Source organism: Triticum aestivum, chromosome 1A (genome assembly GCF_018294505.1).
Source record: "Triticum aestivum cultivar Chinese Spring chromosome 1A, IWGSC CS RefSeq v2.1, whole genome shotgun sequence".
Classification (NCBI taxonomy): Eukaryota; Viridiplantae; Streptophyta; class Magnoliopsida; order Poales; family Poaceae; genus Triticum; species Triticum aestivum.
In genome coordinates, this window is record NC_057794.1 from 428,980,162 (window position 1) to 429,003,174 (window position 23,013).

The window sequence follows — 23,013 nt, forward strand, 5'->3', positions numbered from 1 at the left end:
CAGGAACAATGCAGTGGAACATAGTCCGGCTGTTCTGAAGCTGTCTTTGCTTGATTCCTAATTTCTCCATGGTGTCCTTGTACAGGATGTTAATGCTGCTGCCTCCATCTATCAGAACTCGCGATAAACGAGCAGCTCGTCTATCTGTGGCAAAGGTGGCATCCAAGACCAAGGCATAAGAGCCCGGACTCGGCATCACCTCTGGGTGATCAGCCCTGCTCCAGCTGATAGGCTTTTCGGACCAGTGCATGAACTCTAGCGTCTCTGATGCTACTGCATTCACCTCTTGTCGCTGCAGCCGCCTGCTGCGTCGATCATCAGCCATACTGGTAAATACCACATAGGCTCCGTGTTCTTCGGGGTATTCGTCTTGTACTGCATCGACTGGCCTGACAGCCGGCTGCTGGGGCGGAGGCGACGGCGGCTGCCCAGCAGGTGGGGGAGGTAGGAGGCCGTCTCCTTTGGCGATCCCGGTGAGCCAGTGGCACTTCCGGGTGGTGTGATTCGACGGCTTCGCGCCGCTATGGAACTTGTAAGGACCATCCAGGGTTTGCTCGTATGAGAAGGCCGGCAACCAGTTGGGCTTGCCACCTTTCTGTCGCTTGGGTGGAGGCTGCCCATCCGGCTGCTGGGCTTCAACTGTCGCAACCTGCCGGCTGCTGGAAGCCGGCTGTGGGGCCTTGCGCTTGTGGTCGCTCTGCTGTTGCCGCCGACTGGCATCTCCCGCCGGAGTTCTTGGAGCTTGAGGGGCCACTTTGCCAGTTGCGCTAACTTGAATCTCCGCCTTCATGGAGGAGTCGGCCGTAGCGTACTTGTCTGCTATGATCAGTAGCTCGTCAAGGGTTTCTGGCTCATCGCAGAGGAGCTTGTGCTTGAGGAGGGTGCCTTCTTTGCACCCGGCGGTGAAGTACTCGATATCCTGCACCTCGTGCATGCCCTCGCAGGAGTTCCGAAGCTCGGCCCAATGCGTGAGGTAGTCGCGAGTCGACTCGTCTCGACCTTGCATGCACAAGGAGAGCTGACGAGGCTTGGGAGGATGCTTGTATGTGCTGGAGAAGTTGCGGACGAATGCTTCGGTGAAGTCGACCCAGCTGTTGATGCTGCGGGGCTTCAGGCTGTTCAGCCATGTCCGGGCCGTGCCCTGGAGCATGAGCGGAACGTATTTTACGACGACATGGTTGTTGCCGTTCGCTATGCTGACAGCCGTGGAGTAGTCGACTAGCCAGTCTTCCGGCTTCACGGAGCCAATGTACTTGGGCGTGTCTCTTGGGAGCGTGAACCCTTTGGGAAAGGGCTCGTCTCGAATGCGGGGCCTGAAACAAGGCGGACCCAACTCGTCTTCTTCTTCCAGTGCCAGGGATCGGTGAAGCCGGTCGATCCGGTGGCGGGCGTCGTTTTCCCCGACTCCCTCTCGGCGGCCAAGGTGGTCGCCAAGAATCGGATGATCAACAGGCGGCGGGGAGACTCGCCATTCCCTATGAGGAGGAGGAGGCGGACAGTTGTCTCGTCGTTCCACTGCTCTCGGGCGGCCGTCTTGGTCGCGCTCCATGGTAATGTGAGTCCGACTGTGGCTGACAGTCAGATCCTTGTATCTTCTTCCTCGGGCGCCGTCAGTTGGTGTTCGAGATGTCGCGCCTTGGTCTCGGCGAAGGTCGTCGTTTTGCCGCCGTGGCGCCTCTGTGCGGCAGCCGGCCTCGTTCTGCACAGCAGCCGCGTCGAGGAGCCGCTGGACTCGCTCCATCATCAGGCGGCACTCTTCGCCCTCGAAATTGTCTAGCTCGTCCGCCGCCGCCTGGGCGGCTCGAATGTTCTCCGCAGGTGTAGCGTACACAGGGCGACTTGCCCCGAATAGGTTGGCGATGGCTACGCTGCGCTGCTGGACCGTGCCAAGGCGGCTGGGCCCAGTTGGGGCTGGCGAGCCACCAATAGCGTGATCCATCTCTCGCTGGTAGGCTTCTGACAAGTGTCTCATGCTGGCCAGCTTCTTCGCACCTTCGACGAGCTGAAGGCGGCGCGCCTCCAACGTCTCCGCGTCAGCATCTTCCAGAATGGGGGCAGTCAGGTCTTGTAGTGCCGCGCCAAGTGGGTCATGGGCTCCTCCGCCAGGAAGCTCGTCATGACTGATGATGAGCACCTCGGTGATGGTGCTTCCGTCGCTCTCCGCGCGAGGGAGAGGTTCGTCGTAGACCACCACATTAGTGGAGAATGCGTCGAGCGACGCGGTGTCGGAGTCGACCAGCATCGGGTCGGTGGAGCCTACAGACCCCAAGTCCACGGCAGGCTCGCCGGAGACGTGGAGTTGATTGAGGAGGCCCGCGAGGAGGCTCTCGGAGCCGCCCGTGCCTGCGTTGGATGCAGGTTCGTCGGAGAGGCGAACTTCGCCGACAAGTTCGGCGAGGCGGCTAGCTGCGCAGGCAATCTCAACGCCGTGCAGCGCGTCGGTGCAAACTCCGTCTGGCGTGCCTGGCTGGCTACGCTCGCCAGGGAGGAAAAGGGTTCCCGTCCAGAACAGGTCTCCGGATGACGGTGCACCAGGCCCCACGGTGGGTGCCAAATGTCGGGGGTTGGGTGCGACATATGCCAAAGGATGGCTTATCATGGTGGGGGCGAGTAGAACGTCGCGGGTGCCTGGAAACGGGATGAGGCGTAGACATGCACGCCGGCGAATCTTACCCAGCTTCAGGGCTCTCCGGGGAGATAATACCCCTACTGCTGCTCTACAGGGTCTCCGCATGATCACTATGGCCAAGTGTTTACACGATTGCTCCGTGAGCTATTTCCTGGAGGGAGGAGAGGGCAAGGCTAGCTCTCTCCCTCCTATATGATCTGGTCTAGAGCTAATGGTTTCCAACCCTTTGCATGGGTGCCCTGGGGGGTTTATATAGGCCTACCCCCAGGGGTACAATGGTAATCCGGCTAGATGCGGGCCCATCCGTTAGTGCCTTCGGCATCCGTCTTCCCCGCCGACTGCTGGGGCCCGCCGATTGGTGGGCCCCGCCGACTGGCTAGGTACGGAGCCGACAGGCCGCGTCGGCCACGGGCGGGTCTTGCCGGCAGCTGATTACTATAGCCGTGCTTCTGATGACGCGGTCTTGGTCATGGAGTCGTGGCAACAGCCCCGCCGCCTGGCGGGCGATCACTATTGCCACTCTCCGTCACATCTGATTAATAGTGCGTGGGCCCCGGGGGAGGGTCTGGCCGACTCTCGGGGGCCGACTGGTGGCGCACTTGCCGTCTCCTGGGGTCCCACTGGCTGGTGGGACCGGCCGCCCCAGGGTCGTATAGACAAGCCGTCGTCGGCGCAGGATTCGGTCCTTCGGTGCTGATGTCAGGGCCGGCACGGCAACAGTGCCACGCCGCACAGAGATCTCCCCGGGTACGGCATGCCGTGGCCATGCCTGCCCCTGGTAAGGGGCGGGAGCGGGCTTTACTGTAGCCACTCCCTGGTCTATCCCTCCCAATGAGGATATGGGGTTTGTTGGAGTCGCGATCCGACTCCCCAAGGTCGGCTTCTTGGGAAGTCGGCAGTCAGGAGTTGGCTTATCCTGAAGTCGTTCCTGGGGCTCGCCCGCGAGTGGCTAGTTGGTTGCCTTGCTACCGACTTCTCAGAAGGCGGCTCTTCATCCTGGTGTCTTGAGGGGTGCAGCCTGCCCCGATGTCTTGAAAGGTTCTGGGACTCGGGTTAGCCTACCCGTGGCCCATTACTCCGACAATGAGGTGGGCATCCAGCGCCCTGTGGGTGGTGGTTCTTCTTTGCCTCCCGCATCGTCGTCCATACCGTCGATGTTTTTAGAGTCGAAGTCGAGCATGTCGGTTAAATCGTCGACAGTGGCTACAAAGTGGGTGGTGGGTGGGCGTCGAATTTCTTCGTCTTACGCATCCCAATCCTGCTGGCCATGATCCGGGCAGGGCTCTCTTGACAAAGAGAGATACTTTAGTGATTTCATAATATCGCCGAAGGGCGAGTGCTGAAAGATGTTCGCGGCGGTAAACTCCATGATCGGTGCCAGATCGGATTCGATCGGCAGGGGCGTGGAAGGTTCAGAGTCCGGGGAGGAGTCCGGCTCCTTAGAGTCACGAGTCTCGCGGAGTGCGGGGCTGGTGTTCGGCTCGATCGTTGTTGGGATTGTAGCCCCCGAGGCGGCGTCCAACCACCCATCCTCGATCGACGCAGTTGGCTTCGAATTAAGGGCCGAAGCCGATGCAGGTGCGGCCTCCAGGGCACTGTTCGGCGGCAGAGCTAGATCATGCCCGTCGTGATAGTGCGGCGCGCTCGGCAGTGGCTCGACTCCGTCGAAGATCAAGTCCCCGCGGATGTCAGCCGTGTAGTTTAAACTTCCAAACCTGACCTAACGGCCAGGGGCGTAGCTTTCGATATGCTCCAGATGGCCAAGCAATTTATCCCGCAGTGCAAAGCCGCCGAAGACAGAGATCTGTCCGGGGAAACAAGTTTCACCCTGGACCACATCACTATCGATGATAGTAGGAGCCATCAAGCCTGACAGCGACGACACCGAGGAACTCTCAATGAAAGCGCAAATGTCGGTGTCAAAACCGGCGGATCTCGGGTAGGGGGTCCCGAACTGTGCGACTAGGCCGGATGGTAACAGGAGGCAAGGGACACGAAGTTTTACCCAGGTTCGGGCCCTCTTGATGGAGGTAAAACCCTATGTCCTGCTTGATTAATATTGATGATATGGGTAGTACAAGAGTAGATCTACCACGAGATCGGAGAGGCTAAACCCTATAAGCTAGCCTATGGTATGATTGTTGTTCTGTATGTTGTCCTACGGACTAAAACCCTCCGTTTTATATAGACACCGGAGAGGGTTAGGGTTACACAAAGTCGGTTACAATGGTAGGAGATCCACATATCCGTATCGCCAAGCTTGCCTTCCACGCCAAGGAAAGTCCCTCCCGGACACGGGACAAAGTCTTCAATCTTGTATCTTCATAGTCCAGGAGTACGGCTGAAGGTATAGTCCGGCCATCCGGACACCCCCTAATCCAGGACTCCCTCAGTGTCAAAACCGGCAGATCTCGGGTAGGGGGTCGCGAACTATGCGTCTAAGGATCGAGGGTAACAGGCGGCAGGGGACACAATGTTTACCCAGGTTCAGGCTCTCTTAATGGAGGTAATACCCTACTTCCTGCTTGATTGACTTTGATGAGTATAGGGGTTACAAGAGTCGATCTACCTCGAGATCGTAATGGCTAAACCCTAACTGTCTAGCCTGTATGATTATGATTATCCCTACGGACTAAACCCTCTGGTTTATATACACATCGGAGGGGGCTAGGGTTGTATAGAGTCGGTTTACAGAGAAAGGAATCTTCATATGCACACGCTAAGCTTGCCTTCCACACCAAGGAGAGTCCCCATCCGGACACGGGAAAAAGCCTTCCATCTTGTATCTTCACGACCCATCAGTCCGGCCCATGTCACATAGCCTGGCTGCCTGAGGGCCCCGTAATCCAGGACTCCTCAGTAGGCCCCGAACCAGTCTTCAATGATGACATGTCCGACGCGCAAGTTGTCTTCGGCATTGCAAGGCGTGTTCCTCCACCGAATACTTCAAAGCATCTGAACTGAGGGGATATATTCGGCCCTTACATCTTCGGTCTTAGTAAGGTGAATTCTTCGAACAACTCGGTTTTCATTAAATGTCGTACCCTTCGGCTTCTGTGCTCCCGCCGCCTTAGCTTCCACGTGGCAAACGAATATGAAGGACCCAAGCGTTTTTACAGATAACCCCTTGACAACATACGGAAGGTGCCTATTTAAGGAGATCAAATCTCAGATGCCATTCCACGCCAGGTGAGAATCCTTCGAGCTTGCCTCGAGGAACCACTCAACCATGGCTAGCGCTCCTAGTTCTTCCTCCCGCCCCTACGGCCCTCAAAAAGGCAATTGGGAGAGCTGCTCTGTACCCCATGCCCAGCTGACCAAGCTCCAGGTGCAGGGCTATCTCCCCCCCTCTGGATCTAGTCCCCGTTTGGGCAGGATTAACATCCTTTACTGGCGAGGCCCTAGCAGAAAATTTCCTGAATCCTTCAGAAGGGGATCGAGTGTGCTTCGTGTCTTTTCTTTTGAGAGGCATTGGATTCCCAATCCATCCTTTCCTCTAGGGTATCCTTGAGTACTACGGCCTCCAACTGCACAATCTCACACCGGGCTCCATTCTGCACATCACGGGCTATGTTGCTCTTTGCGAGCTATTCCTGGACTGCAAGGCCCATTTCGAGCTATGGAGGAAGCTCTTCTGCCTTGTCCCTCGCTACCAAAAGGGATCCATATTCGAGGTGGGCGGTGCCAAAGTATGGCGCATAGCCGGGATAGGATATCTGTCCGGCACTCCGAAGAAGGCATCCAAGGAGTGGCCCTCAGAGTGGTTTTATATTGAAGACACTACAAAAAAAGACACATCCGTGACATTTTCGGCCGACCAAATTTTTTTCTGTCATACATATGACACTTCTATGACGATAATTGTGACAAAACCTGGTATCATCATAGATGTGGTGGGCTCCTACTTCTATGACAAAAAATCATGACAGAAAATGGGCTTTTCGTCCTGGGCGGGCCGGAGACGCAGCTACATGATATTCTTTGGGCCGTCCATGACGGAAAAAACCGTGGTAGAAGCGAGGGGGAGGAAAATTTCGGGGAGTTCCCGGTTACAGTGGGAGGTCGGGGGCCGAGCGATGCGCGTTTCTCTCGTACACGTACGCGCGTGTGTGCGAGGCGTTGGCTCTAACTGAACCCGAGCGAGGCGTTGGGCTCTAACTGAACCCAAGCGATTGCACTGCAGGCTACGCGTTACAGAACCCGAGTGATCGATAGATGGCTGTTAACTGAACCCGATCAAGCGATTCCTTCGCTACTGCTGCTAACTGAAGCCGATCGATGCTGCCTCTGGATGAACAGTGAGCGTTGCAGGGGGGTTGGATGAACAGTTCCTGGTGGGGGTGGATGAATAGGACCCCGTGGTGTTGCCTCTGGATGAACAGGACCCCGATCGATCGAGCTGGTTGGGGCTGGATGAACAGGACCCCGTGGAGGGCTAGATGAACAGGACCACTCCATGGAGGGCAGGATGAACAGTAGACGGTGGAGGGCAGGATGAACAGTAGCCCATGGAGGGGTGGTTGAACAGGAGCCCGTGGAGAGGGATGGTTGAACAGTAGCCGGTGGAGTAGCGTGCGGTGGTGGCTGGATGAACAGGAGCCCATGGATGAACAGTCACAGGAGGAGGCTGGAGGAGGTCGACGGTGGATGAACAGTAGCTCATGGAGGCTGGAGGGGGTCGACGGTGGAGATGAATAATATCCCGTGGAGTCCCGTTTTGCGGTACGCCACACCCCTCCCGATGAACAGGACCCCCGTTTCGACCGTAGCGCTCCAACACAAGTCCGTTTCGTCCGTTTTGCGGTACGCCACACCCCTCCCGATCAACAGGATCCCCGTTTCGACCGTAGGAGGTCCGTTTCCTCCATTTTGCGGTACGCCAGACCCCTCCCGATCAACAGAATCCCGTTCCGAACGTGGCCGGTCGAACACAAGGACGTTTCCTCCATTCTGCGGTACGCCAGGCCTCGTTTCCATCTCATGTTCCGTCCAAGCCCCCCCGATGAACACAACGCATTCCGTTGCCTCCTCATGAACACGACGCATTCCGTTGCCTCCCCATGAACATGACGACGACGCTGTTTCTCCATTCCGACCCAGCCATGTACACGAGCCCTGGCCGTACTATGCGCGAGTAGGCGTTCGAGAGCCCGCCCGTATGTACACATACGTGGCCGTATTTTCTTTCTTGCACCCTGGCCGCTGTACGTACATGTACATGCTACGTGCGCGCCTCTACTACGACACGTGAGCACCTCTACATCGACCAGTATATATGTACGTACACGTCCGCGACCAGAATGACAATGCTACGTAAGCTTCGACCAGGTGGGTCCTGACTGTCAGGCACTTTCTTGCGTGCGAAGATGTAGATGGTGGGTCCCAGCAGTCAGGGGCAAACGTTTTTTTCATGAAATACGGTGGCCTGTCCGGTGGGTCCCTGCTGTCAGGTGGAGGAATAATTATTTTGCGCGTAATAAGGAGGCAGTTCCTTGCTGCGGCCGTGGACCCAGCTGTCAGTGTCTCCATGCACAGTACTCTTCCGATGGAAGTCGGTCGTTGACCACATTGACCATGCCGCGCCGAGAGCACCACGGCGGTGGACGACGGCGAGGCCTAGGAAGGGGACGGCGCAGAGCCGGGGAAGACGCGGCAGTGGAAGCCCGCGCGAAGAGGAGTACGAGGGCTCACTGGTTCGGCTGCGGTGTGAGGCTGCCGTCGCCGCAGGGCCTGGCCAGCGGTGGGAATAGTAGGGGGCGGTGAGGCCTCTGCGGCAGCACAACCGGCCACGGGAGGCAGGAGCATGCGGCATGACCGGCGCTACTTTGGGAGGCTGGAGCAAGAAGACCAAAGGTTGAAGAAGCACTACGGCCGTTGGATGGACATCGTACGGTCACTGGAGCTAGAATCGTTCATATTGACTAAGTTGACAAAGCCCTTCGTCCTCGTCAACTTAGTAGGCCCACAAGTCAGCCTCCCACCAAGGTGGGTCCCAGCTAGGCGGGGGAGTATTCATTTTTGTGTGCGTAATAAGGAGGCACTTCCGGTGGGTCCGAGCTGACAGCGGGGGGAATGTTTTTTCACGAAATACGGTGGCCCGTCCGGTGGGTCCCAGCAGTCAGGGGGAAGCGATTTTTTTCGCAAAATACTGGTGACCCGTCCGATGGGTCCTCGCTGTCAGGTGGAGGAATAATTATTTTGCGCGTAATAAGGAGGCACTTCCTTGCGGCTGCCGTGGACCCAGCTGTCTCTCCACGTACAGTACTGTTCCGATGGAAGTCGGTCTGTCGGAGTAAGTGACCACGGGTAGCCTAGCCGGCTCCCCCTGGCCTTTCTAAAAAAATTACGAGCCGATCCGGCTCTCAAGAATCCAAGACATGGGGCCGCCTTCCCCTGGTCGGCTGTCTCCCAGTCCGGCTATCGGAAGGCGGCCCGACTTCAGCCCTCATGAAGAAAGCCGCGGGAGGGCCGGCTCTGAGGAGCCGGCTGCGAGAAGGCCAACTCCAAGGAGCCGGCTCCCATAAAGCGGTCAAGACCGTACCCTCGAAGTCTGCATCCACATAACGGTGATGTGACGGGGCGTCGCTACAGTGAAGCCTGCCACCCCCGAATCCCGGAGCGCGCCTGGCACAGTGCGCCGTACGGGTGGCCATGACCCGTCCGGCGCAGCACTGTTGCCATGTTGACCCTGATGTCATCCACGACGGGCTACCAGTACGGCCCACGGGCGGTGGCCCCTTCGGGCAGAGAGACACCCGAAGGCGGCCTGGCCTCCCCCAGTCGGCCCAAGACGGAGCCGGCTCTCTCCAGCCGGCTGGCCACCCCCTCGAAGGAGATGCCCCATTAAGGAGACAAGACACAGTGAGGCTACAGTGGTCACCCGCCGGACGGCAGCACTGTAGCCACGCTTACCTCGGCGAAGCCCTCGTCACCAAAATTGAGCAACAATAACCAGCCACCGACAAGGCCCTGGACAGTGGGGCCTGCCTGTCGACCAAGGAGCCGGTAGCCGGCGGGACCCACCAGCCGGCGGGCCCCAGCAGCCGGCGCAGAAGCCGAAGAGCGAAGACATAGACGGCTGGGCCCCACGCCCAGCTGGATTACCATTATACCCCCGGAGGGTAGGCCTATATAAACCCCCTGGGACACCCATGCAAAGGGTTGATCCCTGCTAGTTTTAGACACCACGTAGGGAGGAGAAGAGAGAAAGCAGAGCCCGTCTTCCTCCTCTTGCCAAACAGCTCAAGGAGCATCGTGTAGCTACTTGTTCATCTAGTGATCATGCGGAGTCCCCGCAGAGCAGCAGTAGGGGTGTTATCTCCACGGAGAGCCCCGAAGCTGGGTAAGATTCGCCGGCGTGCATGTCTTCACCTCATCCCGTTTCCAGGCACCGGCGATGTTTTACTGGTTCCCACAATGATAAGCCACCCGTTGGCATATGTCGCACCTACCACCCGACATGTGGCGCCCACCGTGGGGCCAGGTGCACCGTCGTCCGGAGACCTGTTCTGGACGGGAACCCTCTTCCTCCCCCGTGAGCGTAGCCAGCCCGGCACGCCCGATGGCGCTTGCCACGACGCGCTGCAAGGCGTCACCAACGCCTGCGCAGCGAGCAGCCTCGCTGATCTCCTCGACAAGACCCTCATCTCCGACGAGCTCGCCTCCGACGCGGGCACCGACCACCTCGTCAACCTCCTCGGTCGGCTCCATGTCTCCGGCGATCCTGCTGTGGACTTGGAGCCAGTTGGCTCCACCGATCTGATGCCTATCGACTCCGACACGGCCTCATTCGATACCTTCCCCACCAACGTCACGATCTACAACGACCCGCTTCCCCGAGCCGATGGCTGCGACACTGTCACCCCCGAGGTGATGGTCATCGGCCACGACGGCGCTGCTGACGAGAGCGCCTACGACGCCCCGCACGCGGCGGTCCACGACTTGTCCATCCCCCTCCCGGCCGACACCGACGCTGAAGCACTAGAGGCTCGCCGCCTCGCCTTCCTCGCGGAGGGCCGGAAGTTGGTTTCCATGAGACGCCTCGCTGAGGCCCACCGACGCGAGGCCGACCATGCCGCCTTTGGCACGCCGCCCCCAGGCGGGCCCAGCCGGGTCGGCGTTGTCGGACAGCATGGCGCTGTCATTGCCGACACGTTAGGAGTCGACCACCCGGTCTACGCCACTCCACTCGAGAACTTGCGCGCCGCCCAGGCGGCCGTAGACGAGCTAGACGGACAGGGGGCCGAAGAACTCCCCCACATGACCTGACGCATCCAGCAGATGATTGATGCAGCCGCGCAGCGACACGAAGCCGACGCCCGCGCGGAAAGCCCTCCCCCGCGCCGAGATCACGGCGCGACGTCCCGGACGCCGACTGCGGGTAGAGACCGCGCGCGGCGCGAGAAAGAGCCGGCTGCCAGCCAAAGCCAAACCCGGATCTCCATCGAGCGAGATGTAGAAGGCCACCCTCGGGCCGTGGAGTGCGGGGCAACCCGCCTCCGCCCCGGCCCCGTGGAGAGAGATATCCCACCCCGCCGCCTGTTGCGCATCCGACTCTCAGCGGCCGGCTAGGTCGCCGCGAAGGAGTCGGCGAGAATGACGCCCGCCATCGGATCGACCGCCTGGCGCGATGCCTGGGGCTGGAAGAAGAAGACGATGTCGGTCCGCCTTGCTTCGGCCCCCGCATCCGTGACGAGCCCTTCCCCAAAGGGTTCTCGCTCCCAAGAGACACGCCCAAGTACAACGGCTCTGTGAAGCCGAAAGATTGGTTGATCGAGTACTCCACGACGGTTAGCATAGCCAACGGCAACCGGTGCGTTGCCGTGAAGTACGTGCCCCTCATGCTGCAAGGCACGGCGCGGACCTGGCTCAACAGCCTCAAACCACACAGCATCAACAGCTGGTTAGATTTCACAGAAGCTTTCGTCCGCAACTTCACCAGCACCTACAAGCGGGCTCCCAAGCCCAGACAGCTCTCCTTGTGCGCACAAGGCCCTGCCGAGTCAACTCGCGACTACCTCACGCGTTGGGCCGAGCTCCGCAACTCTTGCGAAGGGGTGCACGAGGTGCAAGCCATAGAATACTTCACAGCCGGGTGCCGAGAAGGCACCCTCCTCAAGCACAAGCTTCTCTGCGACGAGCCGACTACCCTCGACGAGCTTCTGGACATAGCGGACAAGTACGCCACCGCCGACTCCTCAATGAAGACCGAGCTCTGGGTAGACGCATCCAGAAAAGTACTCAACCCGACGCCCAAGACGCCGGCTGGGGATTCCGGCCGACGCCCACACTCGAACGACCACAAGCGCTAGGGCCCCGCGCTGCCTCCCGCCAGTCGACAGGTGGCCACAGTCAAAGACGTGCCGGCTGAAGGGCGGCCCGCGCCCAAGAAACCCAAGGGCGGCAGGCCGGCTTGGCAGCCGGCCTTCTCCTACGAGCAAACTGTCGACGCCCCGCGCAAGTTCCACAGCGGCGCGAAGCCGTCCAACCACACAACCCGGAAGTGCCATTGGCTCACCCGAATCTTCAAAGGCGAAGGGCTCGCGCCGCCTCCGCCTGCCGGCCCGCCGCCTCCGGTTCCGCCGCCGCCGGCTGCTCGGCCCGCAGTCGGAGCAGTGCATGATGAGTTCCCCGACGAGCATGCCGCCTATATCGTCTTTACAAGCCAGCCCGAAGACCGACGCAGCAAACACCGAGAGAACCAGGAAGTCAGCATGGTTGCTGCCAACCCCGCCAAGCACATGCACTGGTCAGAAAAAGCCGGGCCGACCACCCAGAGGTGATGCCATCTCCCGGCTCTTATGCGTTGGTTCTGGATGCCACCCTTGCAACGGACAGACGCGCCGCCCGCTTCTCCCGTGTGTTGATAGACGATGGGAGCAACATCAACATCTTGTACCGCGACACCCTGGAGAAGCTGAACGTCAAGACAAAGCAACTCATGCCTACTCGGACAGTGTTCCATGGCATCGTACCCGGCCTGTCCTGCGCCCCCATTGGCAAGATCAAGATTGATGTACGTTTTGGGGACAAGGAGCATTTTCGCCGAGAAGCGATCTGGTTTGAAGTGGTGGACCTGGAGAGCCCTTACCATGCATTGCTTGGCCGACCTGCCTTGGCCAAATTCATGGCAGTTCCCCACTATGCATACCTCAAGATGAAGATACCAAGCACCAAAGGCGTCATCACCATAGCCGGCGATTACAAGAAGTCCTCTGAGTGCGCAGCAGCCAGCAGCCGGCTGGCCGAGTCCCTTGTGATTCCCGAAGAGAAGAAGATGTTGGACTGGGTCGTGGCCATGGCCGGCAAGCAGTCGGCCCTGTCCCCCGATCCCAAGGAGTATGATGCCCAAGGATCTTTCCAGCCGGCCAAGGAGACAAAGAAGATACTTCTTGACCCCGAGCACCCAGAGAGGTTTGCCGTCATCGGGGCATACCTAAACAGCAAATAGAAGGCGAGCTCGCCGACTTCCTCCGTGAGAATCGGGACATCTTTGCATGGTCCCCCAAGGATATGCCGGGTGTTCTGAAGGAATTTGCCGAGCACAAATTACACGTCCAAGAAGACACCAAACCAGTCAAACAACCCCTCCGCCTACTGTCGGAGGAGAAACGCAGGATTGTGGGAGAGGAGATAGCCCGGCTTCTGGCAGCCGGCTTCATTATGGAAGTTTTCTTTCCAGAGTGGCTCGCCAACCCGGTCCTCGTGCTAAAGAAGAAAAACAAGTGGCGCATGTGTATAGACTACACGAGCCTCAACAAGGCCTGCCCCAAAGATCCCTTTGCCCTGCCAAGGATTGACCAAGTGATAGACTCCACGGCCGGATGCAAGCTGTTGAGTTTCTTGGATGCTTACTCAGGGTATCACCAGATAAAGTTAGATCCAGCAGACCGCCTGAAGACCGCCTTCATCACGCCATTCGGAGCCTTCTGCTACCTGACTATGACATTCGGCTTGAGAAATGCCGGTGCCACTTTTCAGCGTTGCATGCAGAAGTGCCTCCTCAGGCAACTCGGCAGAAATGCCCACGTCTACGTAGACGACATTGTGGTGAAGACGGAGAAGCGCGGCACCTTGTTGGAAGACCTCAAGGAAACATTTGAGAACCTACGCCGTTTCCAAATCAAGCTCAACACCGAGAAATGCATGTTCGGAGTGCCAGCCGGCCAGCTCCTAGGCTTCCTGGTCTCCGAATGCGGCATCTAATGCAACCCGGTGAAGATCAAGGCCATTGAGAAAATGGCGATTCCCACCAAGCTTTGAGACATCCAGAAGTTCACCGGGTGCTTGGCCTCCCTGAACCGCTTCATCAGCTGGCTCGAAGAGAAAGCTCTCCCCCTCTACCGCCTCATGAAGAAGACCACTCACTTCGAGTGGAATGACCAAGCTGATCAAGCTTTCCATGAGCTGAAGAAGATGCTGGCCACACCGCCAGTCCTGGCAGCGCCGATTGAGAAAGAGTCCATGCTCCTCTACATTGCCGCAACCAGCCGGGTGTTCAGCACCGTCATCGTAGTCCAACGCCTAGAAGAGGGCTGAGCCCAGCCGGTCCAGAGGCCGGTGTACTATTTGAGCGAGGTACTGTCCGCCTCGAAGTAGAACTACCCGCACTACCAAAAGATGTGTTATGGCGTGTACTTCACCGCCAAGAAGCTGAAGCCCTACTCCCAAGAGCATCCCGTCACGGTCGTATGCACCGCCCCGCTGGCCGAGATCATAGGCAGCCGGGATGCATCCGGTCGGGTGGCGAAATGGGCCATCGAGCTGGCCCCTTACGCGATCTTCTACCAGCCTCGCACCGCCATCAAATCCCAAGCATTGGCCGACTTCCTCGTCGACAACGAGCCAGCTGATGCGAGTTCCTCCACGTTCAGCAGATCAGTGGGTATTTTGAAGGATGCGAGTTCCTCCACGTACCGCGAGCCGACAACGAGCCAGCTGATGCTCTGGCTCGAATAGGCTCCACCCGGCAAGCAATACCAACCGGCGTCTCTCTACAACGCCTCCTCAAGCCGTCTATCAAGCCGTCTCCAGAGTTTGATTCCATCTTCGTGCCGCCTGACCCCGACGCGGCCGGGTCTGGCTCGAAGAACCAAGCAGGTGGCCCGACGACTTTGATAGTCGGCCAGGGGGTATCAGCAGGCGGCTCGGGGACTTCCATAGTTGCGCCCGACCCGGGGACTGCCTCACCCGGCTCAGGGACTGCGGTAGTCGGCTCGGAGACTACACCAACACAACAGGCGGCGGCCGACTCCAGCATTTCACCGCCCAGCCCGCCCGCCCTGGTCGCAGTAGCCGTTTTGGCAATAGAAGAAGTCGCAGCTCCGTCATGGGCTCAATCCATCCTCAACTTCCTAATAAACCAAGATCTGCCGGCTGACTAAGTAGAGGCAAGACAAGTCCAACGCCGAGCCGGAGCATACACAATCGTCAACAGAGAGCTCGTCAAGTGCAGTGTCACTGGAGTCCTCCAGCGATGCGTCGAGCAAGAGAAGGGCATTGCAATCCTCGGAGACATCCACCAAGGAGAATGCGGCCACCATGCGGCCTCAAGATCACTCGTCGCCAAAGCCTTCCGCCATGGTTTCTTTTGGCCGACTGCTTTGGATGACACCAAGGAGTTAGTTAAACATTGCAAAGGGTGCCAACTCTTCAGCTCCAAGCAACACATGCCGGCTTCGGCACTCAAGACCATTCCCCTCACTTGGCCCTTCGCCGTTTGGGGACTGGACATGGTGGGCCCATTCAAGACGGCACGCGGCAGCATGACACATCTGCTTATCGCCGTGGACAAATTCACCAAATGGATTGAAGCAAAGCCGATCAAGAAGCTGAATGGGCCGACTGCCGTCACATTTATCGCAGATATAACAACTCGGTACGGCGTGCCACACAGCATCATCACCGATAATGGCACAAATTTTGCCAAGGGAGCCTTGGCACGTTTCTGCGCGACGCAAGGCATCCGGTTGGATCTAGCATCCGTTGCCCACCCGCAGTCAAACGGCCAGGTCGAGCGAGCCAACGGCCTCATCCTTTCCGTCATCAAGCCCCGACTGATCGTACCACTGGAGCGTTCAGCCGGCTGTTGGCTCGATGAGCTGCCGGCTATCCTCTGGAGTCTGTGCACTACACCAAACAAGTCAACCGGCTTCACCCCTTTCTTCCTCGTGTATGGTGCCGAGGTGGTCATCCCAACTGACATCGAGTTCGACTCGCCTCGAGTAACCATGTACACGAAAGCGGAGGCCAAGGAAGCACGAGAAGACGGCGTCGACCTGCTGGAAGAAAGCCAGCTGTTAGCCCTCAGCTGGTCCGCCATCTATCAGCAGGGCCTGCGCCGCTACCACAGCCGGAAGGTCAGGCCAAGATCCTTCCAAGAGGGCGATCTTGTACTCCGGCTGATCCAGCGAACAGCCGGCCAGCACAAGCTCTCGGCCCCTTGGGAGGGCCCCTTCGTCATCAGCAGAGCCTTAGGCAATGACTCCTACTACCTGATCGACACGCAGAAGCTGAAGGCACGAAAGAGAGACGACTCGGGCAAGGAGTCGGAACAACCATGGAACGCCAACCTCCTCCAAAGGTTTTACAACTAAAATGCAGTATGTATCACGCTAACTTTTGTACTAAGTACGAGACAATAGGGCCCCCGAGGAGAGCTCGGGGACTGCCATCTTTTGTCTATAAATGTAAAGTATCATGCTTATGGCCTTGTCATTGCATTCACTTTTTTCTGTCCGGCACCGGGTTCGACTAGTCGGCCTGGGGACTGGCCGCCTGGAGTTATATTAGAAGTCCTACCCGTAGTCAGACAAGTAGTGTGCCGGCTCCCAAGCCTTCTCTTGCCAAATGTCACAGTTCGAAGAACCGGCTGTCCGGCTGGCAAGAGTTAAGGGCAGGAACGGGTGCCCACACGAAAAATGGCCAGGGACTAACAGACTAATATAACAAAAGCCGGTTTCTCTCCCACCACCGACCGACTACCAGAGTAGCCAGCCGGCCGGCTTCCATTCACCTCGCTCCAATCTAAGAAAGCTCGAGTACTTGCCTTCCCAAAAGGGGAAGGCGGCAAAGGAAACAGCCTAAGGATAAAAAGCATACGTGAATGGAAACCAAACATGCACAAGTTAATATTTACATAAAAGACCTTCAAAAGGCCAGCATTCAACATAGTTTGGATACACCCCCAGTGGGTGGAACTACGGAAGCTTAATAAAATTGTTCAGAAGGCAACAAGCGGGAAAAAACAAGGACGGCAGATTAAGCCGGCGGAGCGACTGACGAGCCGGGCAGGTCGGTGGAGACGGCAGTGCCGGCTGGAGGAGTGGCCGGCTTGCGAACCCCGACATGATCACCGCCTCCCGCAGAAGGCGCGCTTGCGCGCGCCTCGTTGCCGGAGGCACGGTCAGGCTGAGGCTGGCTGGCTGTTCCACCGGCCAGCTCGACTTCTTCGCCTTCCTCTCCTTCGTCGTCTTCGCCTTCGTCGCTGGAGGCGATCTCTTCTGTCGAGTCTTCACCCGCCGCTGGGTCCAGCCCGAACCACTCCTCCGGTTGGGCAACGCCGTCATCATTAATCTCGGGAGCAAAGACGCTGATGTCAGTACACTCGGCGATTGTCGACGCGCGCTGAGCGATAGCCGGCCGCACCTCCGCTAGCTCTTCGTCGGCCTCCAGCCGCCAGGTGCGCAGCTGGTCCAGGTTCAGCCCCGAATACCAAGCTCGGACGAACTCCAGCGCCCGCCCAGCTCCAAGCCGGGCCGCCGACGCCTTCCAGGCCTCGAAGCGGCCAACCGCAACCTCCAGCCAGTCGGCAGTCCGACTCGGGGTGCGGGGAATCATCTCGCTTGGCCAGAGGGTGGCCAACACCTGCGCTTCGGCGCGCTGGAGGCGGCGGAGCATACGATGAGCCGGCTGCAGCCGCGCTTGGACCGCCAAGAGTTGCTCTTCAAGCAACCGACTCGCGTCCAGCGCGACTTTAGCCCCCGCCTGCCGGCGCGCTTTGTGATGGGCCTCGATGGTTTGGGCGGTGAAGACGAAGTAGCCAGGAAAGTAGTATGCATAGAGAATAAAAAGCAGCCCAAGTCAGAACACAAGTCAGGCGGCAAGGGGCAGGCAAGGAGCGAGGAAAGCGGCTTACCGTCGATCAAATCCTCAATACGGCCGAAGCCTTCATTCAGCGCTTACCTGGTCTCAGCCCAGCCCACCGCTTCAGTCTCGAACTCGGCCTTCAGGGCGGCTTCGTTATCCTGCGCCTTCTTCAGAGCCGCCTTGTGGCTCTCCTCCTGGTCAGCCAGATTCTTGGCCAGGCGGTCACGCTCCAGGACCAAGGCATCGTACTCGGTTTCCTTGGCACGAAGGGCGGCCTGCGCCTCGCTGAGCTGCCCCCTTATGTCGGCATTGGCTTCTGCGAGCATGAAAGACAAAAGAAAAACCAGTAAGGTGAAGTCGTCAGGAAAGATCCAACCCGACTGCTCAGCAGTCGGCCCGAATCTCGGGGACTACACCCAGTGGGTGCACTGACGCGCCCCCACAGGAGATGAACGAAACAAAGTACGTACTCCGACTGCTGATCAGGTCTTCGGTTCTTCGACCCAGCTCCTGAGCCTGGGAGTTGAAGGTGGCAGCGCGGAGGTTATGATACTCCTGAAAGATTAGACAGGAGGCGAGAATAAGGTAGTTGTCAAGAAAGATCCGACCCGACTTCTCAGTATTCGGCCCAAATCTCGGGGACTACACCCAGTGGGTGTGCTGACGCGCCCCCACGGAAGAAATCAAGAGAACAAAACAACCAAAGATAGAAGACTCACCCGGATGACGGCCCGTGTCGCAAGGAACTCCTGGGTGTATTGCTGCAGTGAGGCGGCTTGGGCCTGAAGCCGGTTCCGAACCTCTTGGGCCGCCACATTCAGCTCACCCGTCCCGCCGCTGGGAGTCCACTCGGACGTGCCGGTGCTGGCCGCCTCCAAGGCCTCCACCGTCTGGCTAGCACCCGTAGCTCGGTGCGGCTCCGGCGCAGCGGTGCCTCCCCCTGCGCGCCGGCGCATTGCCGGCTGCACCTTGAGGCCGGCTCCTGCTTCCGGCTCACCCCCGGCTGGCTGCTCTGCCGCCGCAGCCGACAGGCCGCCTTGGCCCGCTCCGGTTGGCGCTGCCGGCGGTGCCCCCTCCATGAAGATCGCGGAGTCCTCCCTCCGCTCCATTACCAGCGGTTCTTGGTCGACCTCCTCCAGCGGAGGCACAGGAATGTCGGGGGCCACGGCGCGGAGGGGAATGGGTAGCAGCGGAGGCTGGTTGTGCGAAGCCTCCGCCTCCGTCTCCGCAGCTGCCGCCTCCGCCCGGGCCTTGGCTGCTGCATCGGCCTGATCCTTCGTCGCCTGGGTGGCCCTTTGCTCCGCCGCCTCCCGCTCCTCCCGCACCTCTCGTGCGTTCCGCTCCATGGCCTCCCTGAGGTTGGCGCGGGGATCCACGCGGCGGGAGCCTGAAGACCCTCCAGTCGGCCCGACTACGGAGCCGCCTGGACCCCGCTCAAGGGAAAGCGGCGCCCTGTCCGGCGAGCAAAGAAAGGTTTAGAAGAGTTTTCAATCGAAAAGAACAACAAAAAATATGTATCCAAGCATTCGACGACTTACGCTGAGATCGCCTGCAGCTGCTTCACCGCCTTGCGGAAGCGGGCCGCCTTCGCGGCCGCCTCATCTCGCTTGGTCGCCGCCGTGGAAGCCTTGGACTTCTTCGGCCGGCTGCCGAAGAGGATCGACACGGCCCGGCGCTTCTGGGTGCCGCCGCCAGCAGCCGGCACGGCGGACGAGCTCGCGCCTTGATGATCAGGCGCCGGCTGGCGGCGTAGGGCGACTTCGACGTCGGCATCATCCGGCCAGTCCTCGAAGCCGGCCATGAGCCCCGCACCTCCGGCCTCATCGCTTTCCACCACGATGGCGTCTTCCATGGCGGCCGCTCCTAAGTCCGGGTCGTCGGCGTCGTCCACCGTGCGGTCAGGGATGAGCTGGCGCTCTATCCCTGCGGCCCCGGTCGTCGGTGGAAGGAGAGGGTTCTACTAGGGGCAAACCGACTGATCAGAGCCCGGCTATCATGAGGCTGGCTACCAAAGGAAGAAAAGAAGAAAGAACTTACGACGGGCGGAGGGTTGGCACGAGAGTATGGCCCCTTGCCGTACCGCTAATTCTCAGCGAGCTTGCAGTTGGAGATATAGTTCACCATGTAGGAGACCTCCGCATGAGGCATCTCCCTGGTGCTCAGCCGGCTTGGGTCGAAGCGGCCGCTCATCTGACAAACCATGTGAGGCCAGCTTTGGAGGGGAAGAACCCGGCGCTCCACGAAGGCGGCCACCAAGTCGGCTCCGGTCAGGGCCTCCGACTGGATCATCACCCGAAGCCGGGGGACGGCTGCGTTCCCGGCCTGAGACAATGACCTGGCCCGGTAGCTCCACGAAGGTCGCCTCCCAGCCGGCGGGGCGGCTTCATAAGCCGGCAGGTTGACGTAGTCGCCTTGCTGCGCGACATTCTTCACGTAAAAGTATGACTTCTGCCAGAGCTTCACCGACTGGATCAGCGGGATGGGCGAGAACAGGTTGTTCTCGCTCGCCCGCCTCATGGCAATGAAGGCTCCGCAAGGGGCGGGCACGCCCGCGACGACGGTGCCGAGCTTGCTTTGGAAGAATTCCGCCCAGAGCTCGAGCGTGGGGAGGACCCCAAGGAAGCCTTCGCACAGCGTGACGAAGGCCGACAGCGTTGGGCATGAGGTGATGCGGCTGGAGGTTGTAGAATTCGAGGAAGGCTCGGAGGAACCCGCTCACCGGAAGGCCAAAGCCGCGCAGGCAGTGCGAGCGGAAGATCACCTGCTCGCCCTCCTTTGGTGCCGGCGAAATCTCCTTCTTCGGTGCTAGACGAACCCGAACGAAGTCCTCGCCAGGCAGGCGTCGCGTCTGGCGGAGGAACTCGACGTGGTCCTCATGGACGTTGGAGCCATCCCACGAGCTTGACAGCGCCATGGGGCAGCACGGTGACAAGCAAGACGATGCGGCGGTGGAGCGGCGCGGCAAAGAGTTACTGCGGCGGCGGGAAGGAGAAGAAGGAAGACGAGAAAGGCGGAGTGAGGGACAGCGCGCGAGCCTCTGCCGCTCCCCCTCCTCCTCCTACTTATAGACCGCGCGGCGGAGCCGAGGAGGCGCGGCGTGGGGGAATGTGGGGATCAACTGCGCCCACTCCCCCACGTCCCGCGATTATTACGCCTTGATGGCAGAATAAAACCGCCGCGAGAAGGCGAGCGGTCCATGTGGGCCACAGAAGATCCACGCTCGGACCGAGGCCTAGTAGTGGCGGGCCCGGGCCTGCGGCGGCGTCCCGTCACGCGCGTGCACTGACAGGGTTTCCTTGCCACGTGGCCGCGGAATGGCCTGCGGACAGCTCGCAGGTCGACCGCGTTCCCGCCTACGAGAAACGGAGCTCTCCGAAGTCGGCGCGCAAGCAAAGCTGGCCCCTCAGGATAGGAAGCTGACAAAGCTTCTCGTCCCTTTATCAGCCTCGAAGCTCGCTCAGCTTCGGGGACTACTGTCGGAGTAAGTGACCACGGGTAGCCTAGCCGGCTCCCCCTGGCCTTTCTGAAAAAATTACGAGCCGATCCGGCTCTCAAGAATCCAAGACATGGGGCCGCCTTCCCCTGGCCGGCTGTCTCCCAGGCCGGCTATCGGAAGGTGGCCCGACTTCAGCCCTCATGAAGAAAGCCGCGGGAGGGCCAGCTCCGAGGAGCCGGCTGCGAGAAGGCCGACTCCAAGGAGCCGGCTCCCATAAAGCGGTCAAGACCATACCCTCGAAGTCAGCATCCACATAACGGGGCGTGGCTACAATGAAGCCTGCCACCCCCGAATCCCGGAGCGCTCCTAGCACAGTGCGCCATACGGGTGGCCATGACCCGTCCGGCGCAACACTGTTGCCACGTTGACCCTGATGTCATCCACGACGGGCTACCAGTACGGCCCACGGGCGGTGGGCCCCTTCGGGCAGAGAGACACCCGAAGGCGGCCTGGCCTCCCCCAGTCGTCCCAAGACGGAGCTGGCTCTCTCCAGCCGGCTGGCCACCCCCTCGAAGGAGACGCCCCATTAAGGAGACAAGACGCGGTGAGGCTACAGTGGTCACCCGCCGGACGGCAGCACTGTAGCCACGCTTACCTCGGCAAAGCCCTCGTCACCAAGATTGAGCAACAATAACCAGCCACCGACAAGGCCCTGGACAGTGGGGCCTGCCTGTCTACCAAGGAGGCGGTAGCCGGCGGGACCCACCAGCCGGCGCAGAAGCCGAAGAGCGAAGACACAGACGGCTGGGCCCCACGCCCAGCCAGATTACCATTATAGCCCCGGAGGGTAGGCCTATATAAACCTCCCGGGACACCCATGCAAAGGGTTGATCCCTGCTAGTTTTAGACACCACGTAGGGAGGAGAAGAGAGCAAGCAGAGCCCTTCTTCCTCCTCTCGCCAAACAGCTCAAGGAGCATCGTGTAGCTACTTGTTCATCTAGTGATCATGCGGAGTCCCCGCAGAGCAGCAGTAGGGGTGTTATCTCCACGGAGAGCCCTGAAGCTGGGTAAGATTCGCCGGCGTGCATGTCTTCGCCTCACCCTGTTTCCAGGCACCGGCGATGTTTTACTGGTTCCCACAATGATAAGGCACCCGTTGGCATATGTCGCACCTACCACCCGACACGGTCGTTGACCACATTGACCACGCCACGCCGAGAGCACCACAACGATGGACGATGGTGAGGCATAGGAAGGGGACGACGCAGAGCCAGGGAAGATGCGGCAGTGGATGCCCACGCGGAGAGGGGTACGAGCGTTCACCGATTGGCTGCAGTGTGAGGCTGCCGTCGCCGCAGAATAACAGGGGGTGTGGGTGAGTAGAGGGATGCCCTGGCCAGCGGTGGGAGTAGTAGGGGCGCTGAGGCCTGCGCGGCAGCACAACCGGCCACGGGAGGCGGGAGTAGGCGGTCCCACCGGCGCTGCTTTGGCGTCTGGAGCAAGAAGATCAGAGATTGAAGAAACACGACGGCCGTTGGATTGACATCCAATGGTTACGTCCGCTAGAATGGTTTGTTGACGTATATAATAACTAAAAAATCTTGCATACGCGTCAACTAAACAGGCCCACAAGTCAGACTACTCCCTCTTTTTTTAATAATTTATATATAGCTCATGGCAACTTCTTATGCAATTTATTGCAGTCGTTTTTTTGGTTGGCGAGGGCCAATTTCGCATATTTCTGTGGGTTCCAAACTATTTTTAATACCGAAATGTCCAACCAGAATTAAAGTACTTTAAAGATATATTTAAATTAGGTTAATGCCCGCTGAAATAGGAATCTGAAAATGTAATAAAATT